The sequence below is a fragment of the Pseudorca crassidens genome, chromosome 6 (assembly GCF_039906515.1).
Source record: "Pseudorca crassidens isolate mPseCra1 chromosome 6, mPseCra1.hap1, whole genome shotgun sequence".
Taxonomy (NCBI): domain Eukaryota; kingdom Metazoa; phylum Chordata; class Mammalia; order Artiodactyla; family Delphinidae; genus Pseudorca; species Pseudorca crassidens.
In genome coordinates this window covers 61795689-61816649 of record NC_090301.1, presented here as the reverse complement: position 1 = coordinate 61816649, position 20961 = coordinate 61795689, and the positions used below count along the sequence as shown (strand labels likewise).

The following is a 20961-nucleotide window of genomic DNA, read 5'->3' as shown; positions in this document are numbered from 1 at the left end:
CTTTTGGGCAAGGTTGCAGTTTGCATCTGTAGTGTTGAGAGGAGCAAAAAAGGTGCAATTGTTATTATTTGGTGCTCTTCCTGGATGGCAGGAGAACTAGAGTTTATATTGCCAATGCAAACAAAGTACTGTAAAGCCTTCAAATTCCTTTTAGTTTCCATTATACTCAGATAGTAATCTTTCACAAGACCTCAATTTACTGAACCTAAGTATGATGGATGGACTCCAGGAAAGGCGGGGCATCTACAAGTTGAAATGAGCTTCTCTAAAACCAAATTCCTATGATGCCAAGCTTCAGAGAAAGTGTTTCCTTGTGTGGGGTTCATGTGAGGCCACCGTGGATTGGTGGTGGCCTGGGTGGGTGGCAATCTGCTGTTTTCCTCTGTGTTCTACTACAGAGGTTCAGGCCAACACATAAACAGTAGCCCCTGCCCATGGTTCCTGCTGAGGGACAGACTGAAAACAGGGAAGGGACAGTGGACAATGTTCTCTACACAAGTATTGACACTTCCATCCATTCCTCCGGTGAACCCTTGCCAGGTCATTTCTCTAATTAAAGTAGAGGGTTATCCCTCCATGCTCGGCTGGCCAAGGTCAAGCTTACTAGGGTTTAATAAAGTCCGTTACTTTGTCTACAAGTAACTTCTTCATCCACACGCAAAAACAGTTAACGGTTTTGGGGGTGGAAGAAGTGTGTTAGACAGTAGATTGCTTGAGCACCTCTTCTCTGTGGAACTGACCTCCATGAGAGCAGAATGAGCAGGAAACCTGAGCAGAGCAAGGGAAGTTCGAGCTCTGGAGAGGGCTGTAGAGATGATGTCGGGTAAGCTGCTCACTGAGAGATGTCCACAGGGGTGAACTGGGAGGACATGTGCATGTACAATCTCAAACAGCTGGAGCCGGTAAGAACAGGTCAGCCATGCTGGTGTTAAAGCAGAAGTTATGTGATGGTACTTTTATTATTTAAAGAAAGCCAGGGAAAGATAAAGGCAAATATTGTTGAATGAAATGAATGAGATAGAGGCAGTCTCCAAAATAACTGAAGGGCAACTTTCAACTGTTACTCTTTCTAGGTGGGTACACAGATAATTTTCCTTTGGGTCTTTGAATCAGAAGATCTGAAGGATGATTAAATTCTTATGCAGAATGGGGAAACCATATATTTCCTCTCATCATTCTTCCTTCCCACCTCATCCTTCCCTTCTACTGTCTCTCCAGACCTGAAAGAATCATATAGTCTAGCCTCAAAAAATTACTCATGTTCTTTGAACCTACCAGACTTTTTTACACTTCTGTGACTTGGTACATCTTGTTTCCTAAGCCTGAAATGGCTTCCCTCTCCTCTGTCTTGAAAAATCCAACCAATCTTCAGGGGCCAGCTCAAGTTCACTTTCTTTTTAAAGTCTTCTGGAACTCCCCAGATTGGGTAAGTTGCCCCTTTATTATGCTTCCACTTACGTTTGTAGTTGTGATATACTTATCAAATTGTGTTCTAATCATGTAATAGGTCTGAAATAGGATCAGCTCAATTAGGATTAATTGCATATAACAGTGGCTTAAAGAAGATGGAAGTTTATTTATCTTTCCTGTTAAGGAAGACTAGGGAGAAGCAGTCTAGAGCTGGCATGGCAGCTTTACAATGTCATCATGAATCCAGTTTCCTATCTACCTTCTTTGCCATACTCAGCTCATAGCTCTCATTTTCATTTCATGTCTAAAATGGCTGCTGAGGCTCCAGCCATCACATCCATGCTCCAGAAAGCAAATAGGGGGAAGAAAAAAATGGCATGTCTCCCATCTTTTAAGAAGACTTTCTGGAACACCACAGAACAATTTTAGTAATATATCATTTGGCCAGAACGCAGTCACATGGCCAAATCTAGATGCAGGGAACTCAGGAAAATATATATGGCAGCATTGTGCCAGAATAAAAATTGTACTAGAAGAAATGAAAAATGGAATGGTATTGAAGAGGCAAATTACAATCACATTATCTGATACATTTTTTAAATTTCTGGTCATTCTTGCTGCTTCCTCTGCCTGTGGAGGCTGAGCAATCTATGGCTTTAGGAAGCAGTTAGAACCCAAGTGAAGGGTTATATATACAAAGGTGTTTAAGATTTTTAATGGGTTTAAGATTTACAGTCATAATTCAGGTGTGCAGAAATGTAACTTTCTTCATTTGTTGAACTTGACTTGCTCACAAACCCCTATTTCCATTAATAGCTAGAAAGAAAAAATTCTTATCAATTAAAGGTAATGTCCCTTCTGTTTTAAAATTGATTCTCTTTGGGTAAATATTCAGCCAAATGCAGGGTTCTTACTTTTTCCTTTTCCTACCTTCCCACCAGGAAATGGTCTGGTTACCAGAGTCTTTCCACAGTTCTCTAGTTCTCTTGGACTGCCAGTACTTAGTTATATTAGGTGTATGTCCTCCTTGCTACCGAGGATCTTCTTGGGGTCTGAAACTTGTCTTAGTGGTTTTGCTTTCTCCAGTACCTATTGCAGAGGTTGACATATAGGAAAGAGTTAAAAATGTGACCAGTGAATTTATAAGTATACTTTAATTGCATCACATAATTAATTCAAATGGTAGTATAATGATCTGAAAATCCTGTAAAATTAAAAGTCTGTTTCTCTCAAGCCCCTAGCACTCGGTTTATAGCTTTCTTATGGCGCTAATAATACTTAGCTCTCAGTTATAGTGGCTGTGTGCTTGCCTCACCCTTCACTACAGTGTCTGCTCCTTGAGGAATGTTGTTGATCTGTGTAACCCTCAGAGGTCCTGCAGAAAGCCGTGGACACGATTGGCCTTCAGTCAATGGAAATGAGCCACTAAATGAGTAGGGGCTGGCACTTTATAATTTACCGCTGGTGAATGACTCTCACCCAGGAAGAAATAAGAATAGATTTTTTTTTTTTTTGTGGTACGCGGGCCTCTCACTGTTGTGGCCTCTCCCGTCGCGGAGCACAGGCTCCGGACGCGCAGGCTCAGCGGCCATGGCTCATGGGCCCAGCCGCTCCGCGGCATGTGGGATCTTCCCGGACCGGGGCACGAACCCGTGTCCCCTGCGTCGGCAGGCGGACTCTCAACCACTGCACCACCAGGGAAGCCCCAAGAATAGATTTTATCAGAGCTATTTAGAACAATATCAGTAAAGGCAAGTTGATATTTTGCTTTTAACGGAACCCTTTCTTTGTAAGAAAAATATTGCTTTTATTTTTCAGAAATCCTCCACCAACTTTACTTCATCCGGAAAAATGGTGTGAGGAATTCAACCACTTCATTTCACAGTGAGTATTTCTTCCACTGAAAATTGCTCATCCAGCAAGTCCTTGGACAGTGATTGGAGAAGTCCAAGGTGTGGAATTGACTTGGCGCTAGAAGTTGTTACACCTTCTAGCACATTATGACACAAAATTTGTTCCAGTAAATGATAGAAGATGCCCCTGCAGGATTTGAGAAATAAGGAGTTCCATTTGACTCTTGGTTATAATCAGTTCTTCTGATCATATGTGTCACATTCATCTGACTCTGCTCTGTCCTGGGGCAAATATTGCCAGTGGGTCTTGTTTAATAAGGGAGGAGACTGCATCTAAAAATCTGACATCCACTCCTGGGCCAGAGAGGGGACAGAAGGTGGCAGCCTTCAGTAGAGGTTTTGCAGCTTGGAAGTTGGGCTTTGCTTTAGGATCTGTGCTTTGGGAGCAGGGCTCCAGTTCCCAAGATGATTGAGGGGCCAAAGTAAGATCTCAGGCCTGAGGCTCCAAGGTGAGGAGCCCCAGCCAGGGCTCAGAGTGTGGAGAACAAGATGAAAACCCAGCTGATGGGCGATGCTCCTGGTGGGAGCTCTGTTACCAGGAGCTAGGCAGTATTGCATGGGACTAAGACAGGAACAGAATCAACAGCAGCACCAACAGGGTGGTGACTGAGTGCTGGGAACATGAGCTTTTGGCCTGTCCCCTGGCAGAGAACCACACTGGTCCTGACTCTGGGGAAGATGCTCAGTATGTTGGAGGGGGCTATATGACCCCAAGCAAGGGGCCTGGTGAACTGCAGGGGCAGGAATCTAGACAAGGCTGTTACAAGCCATATCCCAGCTAGGAGCTGGGAAGAGGTGCTCTCAGTGTCTACTGTATCAAACACGGGGTTCAGAGGTCATGGGAGGAGAAAAGAAGTGACCAAAATAGCTGATAAACAGGAAGTAGGGAAGGGTCAACACAAATTTCTCTAAATTATACCTATGTGCATACTTAACTTCCACCAAGATGCAGAGCAGTGGAGCAGACTGGGTCTCTTGATCGCCTTCCTTAAACACAATACAATCCCTTGTTCACAATTTGAAAATCCAAAGACCTCTGAAAAATGGAAGTTTTTTTGTACTTGAGTCATTTAGCTGCAAGCCCTGACCTTATGTGAACTGATTTGGTGGCAACACATGACCTAAACTGAATTGAGGCTATTTATAGCCATTATTTATCCTACTCAGTGTGAATATTCATGTGAATTGCTGCAGATATATTAATGTGTTTGATTACAGTGTGCTGCCCCAGATCCTGCTGGGGATGTTACATAAAATACAGTAAATGCACGGGTTTACTTTTCTAAAATTTGATAAAATTCTGAATTCCAAAACATACTTGTGTTTCATTTTCATTTCAGTGCAACATAGTTCAAGGTCCCTGAAATTGTTTGATTGTCCAGTCAATCCCTCTAGCTTTTTGCCATCTTCCTCAGGAGAGAGGAAGGGTAAAGAACTCCAAGAATTCTACTAGCAAGGCTGTGTCAGAATGTGACCATGAAGTTCAAGGCCAGGGATGGAGGACATTTCCTTGTCCCTTCAGTCCCCACTCTGATGTTTCTGCAGAATACAGAAGCAGCCCCAAGTCAATGGTGGTGACAGTGGGCAATGTTGAGAGGGACAACAGATAACAGCAGGAGGGATGATGCTCCCATAGGAGCAGAGGAAGAGCCACTTCCTGATATTTGGAAGCCAAAGGAGGAGGTGGAAGGCCCTGGAGAGCTAAAGACATCCTGGTGGCTGATCTGAAATGTGTTTCTTTCAGGGAAAGAAATCCAGGGGCTAGGGTTCCAGTGATTTTGCTGGCAAAGGCTGGAGCCAAGGAGTTTTCCTTTTCATTCCATTGCTGCACACAGATGCCCTTGACTGACCTTCTCTAAGCTGCTGGCCTGGAAAACCACATTACATATTCACAGATACACTTTCCTATACCGAGCTCTAGTGATGCCTCTAAAATGTGACTTGACCCACTCACCAAAGTTTGGGTTCTGTATACTTCTTCAAGAGTATGTTTGTGTTCTTAAACTGAGCACAGTATTGCTTGGATAGATTTGGGAATAAAGGTACATAATTGATGATAGGGTTGGGACTTCAGGGTTAAATACAGTATAGAAATCCCTCTCTACTGTTGATTTTTCTTTATGGCAAATCCTGTTATATGCCAGATCCTGTTATATACCAATTAAATCTGCGTATGTCTTCCCCAACTCTGAGAATTCCAAATGCACTCATTTCGAGTTGCTTTAGACTTAGAAAAGTGTTGATACTAGAATGGAGGACTCAACATAGAAAACAATGCCTTTAGTATGCATACATCAGGGGCAAAGCAAAAGCATCTTGTTGAAACTACAGAGTAGGTGTCTGAAGAGGTTCTAATGACCAAGGAAGGTAAATAGAAATTAAGTGATTGTGTGCTTTATTACTAATTTAAGATATGGAAAAATGTCATCAGTCTTCTATTTATTTAATGACTTGTCCTTATTGGTTTTATTAGTGAAAATATTGTATATTTTAGGTGTTCATGGATTCTTTCCTGACCTCAGCCCCCCAGTCCTGTTTTCCCCATAACATCTGAGATTCTTCAATCATGAGTTTTCCTTTTACAAGATTTTTAGGAATGTAACTATCAAGATTAGGAACTAATTATTATATTTTATGTTTTTAGGTAGAAAACTACCCACTATTCCCAAATAATGCCCTTTGGTTTCATAAAGGAGCCAGACTACCAAATGTAATTTTAATTTTCTATTTCATTCTGTTTATTCAAATCTCTAATTAAATGTAAACAAAGACACTCGCTGGGTTAGAAATGTCTGTTTAAAGAGAGAGCCTTGGCTTATTTTTATACTCTCCTTGCTCGTATTGGGCGGGAAAGGGAAAAAGGATGAAGGATTAAGACCTCCAGATTATAAAATTTTCATTATTGCTGGGACTGAGGTGGGAAGATGATTATCTGGTAATTTAGGAAAAGTTTTTTAGCCTGAATTATTCAGAAAATTTCCTCAATTCCCACAATGCTCTGGGGCCAAAGTGCATTGTATTAGAGTAAACTGGTTCTTTCTAAAGAATAAACAGGACAAGAAACATGCACTGGGGCCACAGTGCATTGTATTAGAGTAAACTAAACTGGTTCTTTCTAAAGAATAAACAGGACAAGAAACATTTTAACAGCTTTAAAACCTTTAATACCCTATCCCCACGTGACTGCTGAACCATAGCAGAGTCAATTCAGTAATTTCAGTCTTTCTTGGTCCATGATGGTCACCACTCACCAGAGGACCTTATGGCTTCTCATTGTTGCTGAAGGGGTCTGAAGGGATTGACCAGGCTGCAGGCCAGTGATCACAGCTGTGTAGACAGGGAACTGTGTGTGTGTGTGTGTGTGTCTGTGTGTGTGTGTGTCTGTGTGTGTCTGTGTGTGTGTGTGTGTGTGTGTGTGTGTGTGTGAGAGAGAGAGAGAGAGAGAGAGAGAGAGAGAGAGTGAGAGAGAGAAGAGAAATAAGTGCATGGGTGAGAGCAGAGGCAGGATGTAAGTACCAGGCTATGGCTTAGTGTTTTTTAGACGTGTTTCCAGCCTTCTTTATTTAGAGACAGGAGGAGAGATTTTAAGGTCCGAAATCCTATTAATAAACCTATTTTGAGGGTTAAAAAAAGAGAAAGGAAACATCAGCCTGTTTGGTTTTGAACCTGTGGTCGTTAGTGATAATTGACTCATTTATATGTGTTAGTTATGCATTTGTCAAAGCATGACTCCTGACAGCTTAGTTTTGATAAATTAAACATGATGCTCACGTAAATTCTGCACTGCTTTTTATGCATATGGTAGGTCGCTGCTTGATGTTTTGTGTCACCTCTGTAATGTGTGGTTGGCTTTGTGGCAATTTCATTATCAGCCCTTTCCCCTTTGGCTAAAGCTATTTGCATAACAAGTTTATCTGGTTCAAGTCCCAGCCAGACTTCTGTATCAGGAGGCTCCGTTCAGAAGTAGCCTTTTGATAAGATAACAATTTTCCTTCGGCAGCTTCACCTTGGTCCTAAAGGATGTCACTTCTTTTTTCAGTTCAAACTAATTTCAGGTCTTTGGACTAAAAAACAAAAATAGTTTCCCAACCTTTGGCCAAAAGGTATCTGTGAACTATGCTTTTTCATTTTGCCTCTAAAACGTTTGGGGTTTTATTAAGAATTAGATTTAGGACTTCATCAATGGCTCTTGAGCTGACTAGTGAGACAATAAAGATGGATTTCTCTTCGTCAAGGGCAAATCCATCAAGAGCACTATGGCTGCTCAGCTTTGGGCTCAGTGATGACTTGAACTATATGGTTGCCCACGCACGCACTGCTTTCCAGGGTTGGCTGGCTTGAGCAGCTAAGTGTGCAGGTGTGTCTACTTCCTAGGGTGAGCATCATGGTCGAGCCCTGCCATTTAGTCATGAAATGTTGAGGCGACCTTTCCTATCCCTGCAAATGACATTAGAATGGCTATAAGCAGTTGCACTGAATGTTAACAAGGTGAGATCACCCTAGCTACTAAAGTACTAAAACAAATGGGCATTTGCATAAATTTATCCCTTAAAAATTGAAACTCAGACCTGGAACATCTGCTTTCCTGTAGGCCTGAATGTTTAAAAGTAATCATTTTGGGGTGGTTGATTCCTTGACATTGAGTGTATTCCCTTCAAGGCAACAATTCTCAGTCCTTTGCCATTCTCCGTTTTGTGTTTCAAGGCAGCGTAATTCCACATAGGTTTATAATGTCAATGAACAACACGCTTGGAATGATAAATATTCTAACTCAGAAATTGATAAGATTCTACAAGTATTCTTGGCTTTTTAAGTCCTCATGGATTCTCAGGTGGCCATGCACAGTGTTAATACTTCCTGAGTAGAAGGATACAGTAACCTTTATTTATGTTACTTCACAAATTGGTAATTTTAATTAAAATGAGCAGTGGTATCTCCAGTGACAGACTCTCTCCATTTTAGATTTATTTAGCCAATGATTAGCTATTACGGTTTCTTGAATTAATTAGCATCTCTTGAGCTATAGGGAATTGGTGAATTAATAAAAACTCATGGAGAAGCTAAAAAAAAATTCTAATTTAAAAAAACCCCAATTCTCCTCTCACCTCTAAACATACATTGATCAATATACTTATAAATGCAACCCAACTTCTTTCTCATTTTGAAAAATTGGGATTTTTTTCCCTTTATGAGGAGAACAAATAAAGCTGTGTGTTTCAAGGTTATATCTCCCTGAAGAGCATCTAATTTAGATTACCTAATAGATCATCTAAAGACACCGAGGTCCTGATTTGATCTCACTTGTACTCCACTTACAAACTCAGCTGATAAAATCTGCTTCTCTCATGGTATAAACCAAGAAGTGACTCAGTATGGCTTGAGGTTTGAAACACGGTACAGTATCCACACATACCTGGAATATGTTGTCCTGGGAACCGTGGCAATGACAGGTTTAGCTTCATCCAAAATAAGCAAAATGCATAATAAATAGGTGCTCCAGACTCTAGCCAGCATATTCTGTTTATTTCGCACCAAATGCTGAGTTTACATCTTGTAAGAAACCAGGTCTGTAGCATATGTCATAGATTTCATATTAGTCCTTGAGGCACATTATGTTAGGTGACTTTTATTTTTATTAATTTTTATTGGAGTGTAGTTGCTTTACAATGTTGTGTTAGCTTCTGCTATACAGCAAAGTGAGTTAGTTTTATATATATATATATATATATATATATATATATATATATATATATATATATATATCCCCTCTTTTTTCAGATTCCCTTCCCATTTAGGTCACCACAGAGCACTGAGTAGAGTTTCCTGTGCTATACAGTAGGTTCTCATTAGTTATCCATTTTATATAAGGTAGTGTATATATGTCAATCCCAATCTCCCAGTTCATCCCATTCCCCCCTTCCCCCTTTGGTAACCACAAGTTTATTTTCTACATCTGTGACTCTATTTCTGCTTTGCAGATAAGTTCATCTGCACCATTTTTCTAAATTCCACATATAAGCGATATTATATGATATTTGTCTTTCTCTTTCTTACCTCACTCTGTATGACAATCTCTAGGTCCATCCATGTTGCTGCAAATGGCATTATTTTGTTCCTTTTTATGGCTGAGTAATATTCCATTGTATATTTGTACCACATCTTCTTTATCCATTCCTTTGTTGATGGACATTTAGGTTGCTTCCATGTCCTGGCTATTGTAAATAGTGCTGCAGTGAACATCGGGGTGCATGCATCCTTTCAAATTATGGTTTTCTCCAGATATATGCCCAGGAGTGGGATTGCTGGGTCATATAGTGGCTCTATTTTTAGTTTTTTAAGGAACCTCCTTACTGTTCTCCATAGTGGCTGTACCAATTTACATTCCCATCAACAGTGTTGGAGGGTTCCCTTTACACCTTCTCCACCATTTATTGTTGGTAGATTTTTTGATGTTAGGTGACTTTTAGATAAGGTTAGAATGTACTGTTTGTACCATTTATTCCATAATGGCTTTTCTTTCTTTCTTCTTTTAAAAAAAATCTTACTTGAATTTCATAATGTAAATCAAAAAGAATCTGCAGTTGAAATAAACAAGTGGTGGTGAGCTCTGCGCTGTCTGTATGTCCACGCACCTGGTGTGTGTGGGCTGGGGGTGGGGAGATGGGGGTGTGGCTCACACATCCATCCACAGCCTGTTCCCCCTCAGCCCCTCCCCGTGTGCTGCCTGGCTTATCATCAAGAAGAGGCAGCTGTGGAAGAGCAGTGTGTGCGATCCAGCTGTGTCACTTAATAGCTCTGTAACCTGGGGGGAAGTATTTAACCTCTCTGACCTTTGCTTTTCAATTGTCAAATTGGGGCTGAGAATACCCATCTCAGAGGGTTACTATAAGGATTAAATTATATAATGTGTATGTAGAACCTGGCAGAAAATAATAACTAACATATGTAACTCTTACTCGTGCCAGGCTCTGTTCTCTGCACGTCACACAATTGGCTTAATCCTCACAGTCCTATGAGGTAGTTCTAATATCCCCACTTTACAGAAATTGAGGTTGAAAGAGTCCAAGAGTCCCAAGACCACAGCTATTAAGGACTGGAGCTGGGATTTGAACACTAGAAGACTTGCTTCATATATATTCACGCTCAGCCAACAGTAGCTGTTATTTTTATCATCCTTTGCATTTGGCCATACCACTATCCTGAAACTCCTTTTTTGAAAGTGTCACTGGCTCCCTCCCTTTCCCTGCCATCGTGGGGTATGCGGTTGACTCTGTTCTTCTCACAAGACTTTCAGGATCAAGCAGTTCTTGGCCAAGAAACAAAGGCAGAATCGTCCCATTCCATTCCCTAGTGGATTCACATGGAAAAACTGGTTTTAAAGTCAGGTGTAACTCTAAGAGGAGATATTGGAGAAGAACCAAGCTGGGTCTGTAAGGAATCACACATGAGATGGCACACGCGGTGATGCTAAGGCCACCAACGTCTTACCCCATCAAGCTGAAAACATCACCACTATCTGGACAGTTGGACATTTGTCAGGAGGCTATTATTTTTCTCTTTGTTTCTTTGCCTTTGCACTAGTAGGTTCAGTAATAAAGTGTGACACCTTTTGTTTGGAAAAAAAAGAAAGTGTCAATGACCTCCTGAAAGTGTCAACACCTCTGGAATATTTCAATCTCCTGTCCAGCTTCTCTTTATTTAGATTTCAGCTCACTGACTTTCACAGCTCAGGACACGGACACACACACACACACACACACTCCTCGGCTCCCTTCTCAAGGGCAACAGCAGAGCCCCTCAAGCTCAGCCTAGAGACCACCCCCAGCAGGAGTCAAACAGAAGTGCAGACAGCCCTGGCTCTCCCCGCATCCCAGCGCAAATCTTGTCTAGGCTGAGGCCTCTGTCTCTGCTGTCTGCTGGCCACACCTTTCTTGGTAAGGAGGGAGCACTGGGGCAGGAGATGGCTGCCAAGACCCCGGGCAGCAGAACCCACAGAGCATGGCAGCTAACTATGGGAGGAGACAGGTGCTACAGAGAGGGACGAGTTAACCATGACTCCACTGTCTTCAGCATGGGAAAAGGTCTTTTCAGAGAACACATGTTGGGGAGATTAAGAGCACAGGATCTGAAGTCAGGTTGTATTCTACCACTGCCACCGACATTTTTCACCTTGAACAAGTTATTTAACCTCTCTGAGCCTCAGTCTGTAAAATGGAAGTACTAATTCTTAACCACTTGGAATTAAGATCAGGTCTGCTGTGATAGAAAATCCCAAATAACAGTGGCTTAAACAGGATAGATTTTTATTTCCTCTCACATGAAGTAAGCTGGGAGTCAAACCATGCATGTACTGCTGGTCTGGCAGGGTATGTGGCAACCACCCAGACTCCTGCCCTCGTGCTGCCCCATTAAGTGTTGTTTCCATTCCCAAGGGCACCTCATGGGCCAAGATGGCTGCTGTAGCTCCAACATTTATGGGCAGATGGAAGGAGAGGAAAATGAAAGTTTCCTTTCTCTAAGAAGACTTTCTGGCAGTTTCATGCAGTATATTGTTAGCTGCAGTTTGTCACGTGGCCACACCTAGCTACAAAAGAAGCTGAGAAATGCAGTCTTTGGACAGGGCAGCTGCAGGCCCAGGTCAGTACCAGAGCCCTATCCCTACGGCAAGTGGAGAGTCTGTAGACAGGTAGCAGTCTGGAATCATGCTCCTTTATAGAGTGTTGTAAGAATTAAGTGAGATACAGACTGAGAGCTCAGCAAATATGAGTGATCATGATGAATATTGTAACTTAGAATAGTGCTGACGTCAAGAGATGAGGGAGTCAGGAAGCAGAGCCAGGGGGTTCTATGGGGTGATGAGTCAAAACAGAGGTGGATCTTGAGGAAAGGCAGTCATGATCCCCCACCAAGGCTGACCTGTTGCCTGAGAGAGATGAGGAAATTAAGGACAAGGTATGAGCATGGAGTGGCCAGGTTCACACGCCTCCTGGTCTTCTCCCAAGGGCTGTGATGTTCTTTTGATTTGATGCTAAGCCCCAGATTCCTGCCTGCTCCTCCATTCCCAGGCCACTGTAGTTTCCACTGTGGAGCTTCCACAGGCTCTGGTGACAAAGCACATCTGGCTCAGAGTCAGTAAGAATTTTAATTAAAAATGGAAATGAAGGCTCATGTCATAGTACTACATTCTTCCAACCCACTGATAATTTCTGGCAGGGTTAAAAATAACAGACATCACCCTTTGGCACTAAGGAGGAAAAGGCTGCTTGTTTTTTTTGAATTTTTAAATTTTTGAATTTTATTTTTTATACAGCAGGTTCTTAATAGTTATCTATTTTATACATATTAGTGTATATATATTAATCCCAATCTCCCAATTCATCCCACCACACACACCCCTGCCACTTTCCCCCACTTGGTGTCCATAGGTTTGTTCTCTACATCTGTGTCTCTTTTTCTGCCTTGCAAACCTGTTCATCTGTGCCGTTTTTCTAGATTCCACATATATGTGTTAACATATGATATTTGTTTTTCTCTTTCTGACTTACTTCACTCTGTATGACAGTCTCTAGATCCATCCACGTCTCTACAAATTACCCAATTTCATTCCTTTTTATGGCTGAGTAATATTCCATCGTATATATGTACCACATCTTCTTTATCCATTCGTCTGTTGATGGGTATTTAGGTTGCTTCCATGACCTGGCTATTGTAAATAGTGCTGCATTGAACAATGGGGTGCATGTGTCTTTTGAATTATGGTTTTCTCTGGATATATGCCCAGTAGTGGGATTGCTGGATCATATGGTAATTCTATTTTTAGTTTTTTAAGGAATCTCCATACTGTTCTCCATAGTGGCTGTATCAATTTATATTTCCACCAACAGTACAAGAAGGTTCCCTTTTCTTCACACCCTCTCCAGCATTTGTTGTTTGTAGATTTTCTGATGATGCCCATTCTAACTGGTGTGAGTTGATAACTCAGGGTAGTTTTGATTCGCGTTTCTCTAATAATTAGTGATCTTGAGCAGCTTTTCATGTGCTTCTTGGCCATCTGTATGCCTTCTTTGGAGAAATGTCTATTTAGGTCTTCTGCCCATTTTTTTATTGGGTTGTTTGTTTTTTTAATATTGAGCTGCATGAGCTGTTTATGTATTTTGGAGATTAATCTTTGTCCATTGATTTGTTTGCAAATATTTTCTCCCATTCTGAGGGTTGTATTTTCATCTTGTTTGTAGTTTCCTTTGCTGTTAAAAACCTTTACGTTTCATTAGGTCCCATTTGTATATTTTTGTTTTTATTTCCATTACTCTAGGAGGTGGGTCAAAAAAGATCTTGCTGTGATTTATGTCAAAGAGTGTTCTTCCTATGTTTTCCTCTAAGAGTTTTATAGTGTCCGGTCTTACATTTAGGTCTCTAAAACATTTTGAATTTTTTTGTGTGTATGGTGTTAGGGAGTGTTCTAATTTCATTCTTTTACATGTAGCTGTCCAGGTTTCCCAGCACCACTTATTAAAGAGACTGTCTTTCCTCCATTGTATATCCTTGCCTCCTTTGTCATAGATTAGTTGACCATAGGTATATGGGTTTATCTCTGGTCTTTCTATCCTGTTCCATTGATCTATATTTCTGTTTTTGTGCCAGTACCATATTGTCTTGATGACTGTAGCTTTGTAGTATAGTCTGAAGTCAGGGAGTCTGATTCATCCAGCTCCTTTTTTTTCCCTCAAGACCACTTTCGCTCTTTGGAGTCTTTTCTGTCTCCATAAAAATTTTAAGATTTTTTGTCCTAGTTCTGTAAAAACTTGTAGTTTGATAGGGATTGCATTGAATCTGTAGATTGCTTTGGGTAGTACAGTCATTTTCACAGTATTGATTCTTCCAATCCAGGAACATGGTATATCTCTCCATCTGTTTGTGTTATCTTTGGTTTCTTTCATCAGTGTCGTATAGTTTTCTGAATAAAGGTCTTTTACCTCCTTAGGTAGGTTTATTTCTAGGTATTTTATTCTTTTTGTTACAGTGGTGAATGGGAGTGTTTCCTTAATTTCTCTTTCTGATCTTTCGTTGTTAGTGTATAGGAATGCAAGTGATTTCTGTGCATTAATTTTGTATCCTGCTACTTTACCAAATTCATTGATTAGCTCTAGTAGTTTTCTGGTGGCATCTCTAGGATTCTCTATGTACAGTATCATATCATCTGCAAACAGTGACAGTTTTACTTCTTCTTTTCCAGTTTGTATTCCTTTAATTTCTTTTTCTTCTCTGATTGCTGTGGCTAAAACTTCCAAAACTATGTTGAATAATAGCAGTGAGAGTGGGTAACCTTGTCTTGTTCTTGATCTTAGAGGAAATGGTTTCAGTTTTTCACCATTGAGAACGATGTTGGCTGTGGGTTTGTCATATATGGCATTTATTATGTTGAGGTACGTTCCCTCTATGCCCACTTTCTGGAGAGTTTTTATCATAAATGGGTGTTGAATTTTGTCAAAAGATGTTTCTGCATCTATTGAGATGATCATATGGTTTTTATTGTTCAATTTGTTAATATGGTATATCACGTGGATTGATTTGCGTATATTGAAGAATGCTTGCATCCCTGGGATGAATCCCAGTAGATCATGGTGTATGAACCTTTTAATGTGTTGTTGGATTCGGTTTGCTAGTATTTTGTTGACGATTTTTGCATCTATATTCATCAGTGATATTGGTCTGTAACTTTCTTTTTTTTTTTTTTTTTTGCGGTACGCGGGCCTCTCACTGTTGTGGCCTCTCCCGTTGCGGAGCACAGGCTCCGGACGCGCAGGCTCAGCGGCCATGGCTCATGGGCCCAGCCGCTCTGCGGCACGTGGAATCTTCCTGGACCGGGGCACGAACCCGCATCCCCTGCATCGGCAGGCAGACTCTCAACCACTGAGCCACCAGGGAAGCCCTGTAATTTTCTTTATTGTAGTATCTCTGTCTGGTTTTGGTATCAGGGTGATGGTGGCTTCGTAGAATGAGTTTGGGAGTGTTCCTTCCTCTGCAGTTTTTTGGAAGAGTTTGAGAAGGATGGGTGTTAGCTCTTCGCTAAATGTTTGATAGAATTCACCTGTGAAGCCATCTGGTCCTGGACTTTTGTTTGTTGGAAGATTTTTAATCACAGTTTCAATTTCATTACTTGTGATTGGTCTGTTCATATTTTCTGTTTCTTCCTGGTTCAGTCTTAGAAGGTTATACCTTTCTAAGAATTTGTCCATTTCTTCCAGGTTGTCCATTTTATTGGCATAGAGTTGCTTGTAGTAGTCTCTTATGATGCTTTGTATTTCTGTGGTGTCCATTGTAAGTTCTCCTTTTTCATTTCTAATTTTATTGATTTGAGTCCTCTCCCTCTTTTTCCTGATGAATCTGGCTAAAGTTTTATCAATTTTGTTTATCTTCTCAAAGAACCAGTTTTTAGTTTTATTGATCTTTGCTACTGTTTTCTTTGTTTCTATTTCATTTATTTTTGCTCTGATCTTTATGACTTCTTTTCTTCTACTAACTTTGGGTTTTGTTTGTTCTTCTTTCTCTAATTTCTTTAGGTGTAAGTTTAGATTGTTTATTTCAGATTTTTCTTGTTTCTTGAGGTAGGATTGTATTGCTATAAACTTCCCTCTTAGAACTGCTTTTGCTGCATCCCATAGGTTTTGGATTGTCGTGTTTTCGTTGTCATTTGTCTCTAGGTATTTTTTGATTTCCTCCGTGGTTTCTTCAGTGATATCTTGGTTATTTAGTAACATATTGTTTAGCCTCCATGTGTTTGTGTTTTTTTATGGTTTTTCCCCCTGTAATTGATTTCTAATCTCATAGCATTGTGGTCGGAAAAGATGCTTGAAATGATTTCAGTTTTCTTAAATTTACTGAGGCTTTTTTGTGACCCTAGATGTGATCTATCCTGGAGAATGTTTTCTGTGCACTTCAGAAGAAAGTGTAATCTGCTGTCTTTGGATGGAATGTCCTATAAATATCAATTAAATCTATCTGGTCTATTGTGTCATTTAAAGCTTGTGTTTCCTTATTAATTTTCTGTCTGATGATCTGTCCATTGGTGTAAGTGAAGTGTTAAAGTCCCCCAATATTGTTGTGTTAATGTCGATTTCCTCTTTTATAGCTGTTAGCAGTTGCCTTATGTATTGAGGTGCTCCTATGTTGGGTACATACATATTTATAATTGTTATATCATCTTAGATTGATCCCTTGATCATTATGTAGTGTCCTTCCTTGTCTCTCATAACAGTCTTTATTTTAAAGTCTATTTTATCTGATATGAGTATTGCTACTCCAGCTTTCTTTTGGTTTCCATTTGCATGGAATATCTTTTTCCATGCCCTCACTTTCAGTCTGTATGTGTCCCTGGGTCTGAAGTGGGTCTCTTGTAGACAACATATATATGGGTCTTGTTTTTGTATCCATTCAGTGAGCCAGTGTCTTTTGGTTGGAGCATTTAATCCATTCACGTTTAAGGTAATTATCAATATGTATGTTCCTATCACCATTGTCTTAATTGTTATGGGTTTGTTTTTGTAGGTCCTTTTCTTCTCTTGTGTTTCCCAGTTAGAGAAGTTCCTTTAACATTTGTCGTAGAGCTGGTTTGGTGGTGCTGAATTCTCTTAGCTTTTGCTTGTCTGTAAAACTTTTGATTTCTCCGCCGAATCTGAATGAGATCCTTGCCGGGTAGAGCAATCTTGGTTGTAGATTCTTCCCTTTAATCACTTTAAATATATTGTGCCACTCTCTTCTGGCCTGTAGAGTTTCTGCTGAGAAATCAGCTGTTAACCTTCTGGGAGTTCCCTTGTATGTTATGTGTCATTTTTCCCTTGTTGCTTTCAATAATTTTTCTTTGTAATTTTTGTCAATTTGATTGTTGTGTGTCTCAGTGTGTTTCTTCATGGGTTTATCCTGCCTGGGACTCTCTGCGCTTCCTGGGTTTAGGTGGCTATTTCCTTTCCCATGTTAGGGAAGTTTTTGACTATAATCTCTTCAAATATTTCCTCTGGTCCTTTCTCTCTCTCTTCCCCTTCTGGGACCCCTATAATGCGAATGTTGGTGCATTTAATATTGTCCTAGAGGTTTCTTAGGCTGTCTTCATTTCTTTTCATTCTTTTTTCTTTATTCTGTTCCACGGCAGTGCATTCCACCATTCTGTCTTCCAGGTCACTTATCCGTTCTTCTGCCTCAGTTATTCTGCTATTGATTCCTTCTAGTGTAGTTTTCATTTCAGTTATTGTAATGTTTATCTCTGTTTGTTTGTTCTTTAATTCTTCTAGGTGTTTGTTCTTTAATTCTTCTATGTCTTCGTTAAACATTTCTTACGTCTTCTCGATCTTTGCCTCCATTCTTTTTCCGAGGTCCTGGATCATCTTCACTATCATTATTCTGAATTCTTTTTCTGGAAGCTTTCTCCACTTCATTTAGTTGTTCTTCTGGGGTTTTATCTTGTTCCTTCATCTGATACATAGTCCTCTGCCTTTTCATTTTGTCTCTCTTTCTGTGAATGTGGTTTTTCTTCCACAGGCTGGAGAATTGTAGTTCTTCTTGCTTCTGCTGTCTGCCCCTCTGGTGGATGAGGCTATCTAAGAGGCTTGTGCAAGCTTCCTGATGGGAGGGACTCTTTTTTTTAAGTGTATTCAAGATTTATAACAGTGTTTTCAAATATAATAAATCATTATAGATTCTCTTGGTCTTTCATCTCCTTTTGGGTATGTGTGTGGCTTCTGGTGACCTCTCAGTATTTTAATTTGGAACTTCCTAAGGTCATCAGGTGTATGATATAGCTATCATACCAGGTTTATGAGTGGGGGAAAAAATCCCATAATTGATTTTTGATGTGAAGGACTATTGGATGTTTTTTTGAAAGAAAAATTTTATTTAAAAGGCTATATTTTAGTGAATAGTGAGAATTCTTGCCTTTAAGGGAGGCCCAAAACTTAAACCCTTATGCTCAAGCAGTGCTCCTCACACGTGTACAGAAAGTCTGGCCTTGATCACCCCATGATATGGGTTGAATCGTACCCCTAAAACTTTGTATGTTGACGTCCCAAGCCTCAGTATCTCAGAATGTGACCTTATTTGGAAATAGGGCCATTGCACCTATAATTAGTTAAGATGAGATCATGCTGTAGTAGCGTGGACCCCTAATCCAGGATAACTGGTGTCTTTATAAAAAGATGAAATTTGGATACAAACACACCCAGAGAGAACATCATGTGAAGATTGGAGTTATGCCACCACAAGCCAAGGAACTACTAGAAGGTAGGAAAGAGGCCTGAATAGATCCTTCTCTAGCACCTTCAGAGGGAACATGGCTCTACTCATCTTAAGTCTTGATCTCAGACTTCCAGTCTCCAGAGCTGTGAGAGAATAAATATCAGTTTGTGGTGCTTAGTTACAGTAGCCCTAGGAAACTAATGTAGCCCATGACTTGGTGGTTACATGACCTTAAGTCATTTGATCTCTCCAGGCCTCTGATCCCTAAGCTGTGGGTTAGCAATGTCTGCCAGCGAGGATAAATGTAAAATCCTTTAATACATACAGTTTCATCACAACCTCAAGTATTAGTATTACACCATAAAGCCATAGTGTATTTTCATTCTTTCTTTCCTTCCTTCCTTTCTTCCCTTTCCATGTTTTATTTTTGTTTCTGTTTTTTTAATATGTCTCAAAAGTTAAGGGTTTATGTTAAATTCCTCCTCCCAAGCCTACTGCCCAATAGTAAAAGAGGGATACTTTTGTAATTATCAATGATTTGCTGGCCTTTATTGAGGACTTCAAGAACCAAATACACTTAGCTGCACTAAGATTTCACGGTCACATGTACTTCTCTGAGAGGAAGCAATTACAGTAGAAAGAGATGGCAGATTGGTGTCATCTTGCATCCCACCACTAATCACCTGATCACCTTCCTAGAATGCTGTGTTAGAAGGATTCTGAGGCCACCTCCAGGATAGAGGATTATGATCACTTAGTGATATTTGCTGTGAGCCTGAACTGGGGTAACTGTAGCTTATAGAGTACAGATACAGAGTTAGAGTTCACATTTCTTTTCTTTTTTTTTGGCTTGAAACAACAATGATTTATTATTTAGCATGGTTTTATGGGTTGACTGGGTGAACCACCCAGTCATGTTGCACATCATGTCAGCCTGGTCTGTCATGTGGTTGCATTTAGCTGGGAGCTTAGCTGAGCTCCAAGAAGGGATGTTCAGGAAGGCCTATGGTCCTCATTCACATGCTTCTTATCATCAGTAGTCTAGCTCAAGCTTCTTATATGGCAGCTGGACTCCAAGAGTCCCCAAACTGAAGCACCCTGCCTTTTTAAATGTTAGGCCCAGAGTTAGCAGACTGTCACTTCTATAGATAAAGCAAATACATGGCCACTCCAGATTCAAGAGGGAGGGGAATCAGACTCCAAGTCTTATTGGGCAGAGAGACGTGTGTGTTGGAAGAGAAGGAATTATTGGCAGCTGTATTAGTCAGGGTTCTCCAGAGAAATAGAACCAATAAGAATATATACAAGCTGGAGAACCAGGAAAGCTGGTGGTGTAATTCAGTCTGAGCCTGAAGCCCTGAGAATTGGGGATGAGGTGGGGTAGGGCTGATGGTGTAAGTCCTGATCTGAGCCTGAAAGCCCTAGACGAAGGGCAGGAGACGATGGAGGTCTCAGCTCAAGCAGAGAGAGTGTGTTTGCCCTTTTTGTTGTATCCGGGCCCTCAGTGGATTGAATGAGGCCCACCCACAGTGGGTTTTCTTAACTCAGTCTACTGAATCAAATGTTAATCTCTTCTGGAAACACCGTCATAGACACACCCAGAAATGACGTTTCACCAGCTATCGGGGCATCCCTTAGCCCAGTTGACACATAAAATTAACCATCACAGCAGCCATATTTGAAGACTATCTCTTGTGGAAACATTCATTTTAGACCTTACTGTCTGACAGAGTGCTGCCTTTGAGCTACAGATATTTACCATGAAGGCTGATACCCTGTGAGTGCGTTAGTTTTTTTAGAGATGACTTAACAGAGCTTCAGTTGGACCCTGCATGAAGGATGGGAAATTGCTATGGAAGGAAAAAGGAGAGGGTCTATCTGCTGTTCTGATTTTTCACCCATGTGAACCAGGACAAACTCTGTAAGTTGGGGAGGGAAGATGGGGACCCTGATTTTAACTGTCAAATTGATCTAGAGTTGTCAGATGGGGTAATTTAACCCTCAGATGAGGGTGATTTATCCTGTGTATTGTAATCAGATAGTCGTCTAAGTTGTTCCCTATGAGCTCTGGTAAATCACTTTTAGTACATATTGAAGGTGACAATATTGTATTTTATCACCGAATTGCTGTCTTACAGTAATAACTAATGCATGTCATCGGCTTTGGCTCCAGCACTGAATTACACTCACTTGAAGGCACATAGATCCAGACGGGAGCTGTCACTTCTGTCTGCTCGTCCACGGCTGGGACCAAAAGGCTGGTAGGGAAACTGTATTGTTGCAGCCTTTGTAGATTAGCTGGTTCAGAGATACCTGTGGTCTTGTGAAGCATGGAACTTCTCTTCAGTGCAGTTTGGGTCAATATGATCTAGGGTGGACCTAGTAATTCTATTAAATGAGTGATGAGTGCTTT

At 40.7% G+C, this 20961-nt stretch overlaps 1 pseudogene; it reads left to right on the top strand.

Moving 5' to 3' along the window:
- Positions 1-842: 842 nt before the first annotated feature.
- Positions 843-10757, top strand: LOC137226816 (large ribosomal subunit protein eL39-like; annotated as a pseudogene).
- The last annotated feature ends 10204 nt before the right edge of the window (positions 10758-20961 follow it).